The following is a 429-nucleotide window of genomic DNA, read 5'->3' on the forward strand; positions in this document are numbered from 1 at the left end:
GGCGAGGATCAGAGTTCCAGGGCGGAGCTAGTGGATGTCTGGGTGGATTTACGATCCCAGAGTCGGGTTCTAGTCTTGCAAAGGGGGCTTTTGGGAAATCCAGTAAGAGACTGGGGAGAAGGTTTCGGGGGATATGGAAGTGTCTTCCTCCATCCCATCTTCCTCTTAGAGTCGGGGCTAAGCCTATGGCTGAAAAGCAGGGAAGGCCCCGCCCCTTCCAATCCTTCTGTGTTCCTATTGGTGGAAGGCCCTGCGCGACAGGCTCTCATTGGTCCTGAACAGACAAGTGGGGATCTAGAGAGAATTTGCGCAGGTTGTGGGCTGGACCAGACGGTACCGGGGGTGGGGGATCTCGACCCAACCAATCCGGGCTTGAGGATTGTGTTGGGGGGCTTAGCAGGGGGTGTCCCGACACCCCCCCCCCTTTCT

This window comes from Myotis daubentonii, chromosome 15 (genome assembly GCF_963259705.1).
Source record: "Myotis daubentonii chromosome 15, mMyoDau2.1, whole genome shotgun sequence".
In the NCBI taxonomy this organism is placed as follows: Eukaryota; Metazoa; Chordata; class Mammalia; order Chiroptera; family Vespertilionidae; genus Myotis; species Myotis daubentonii.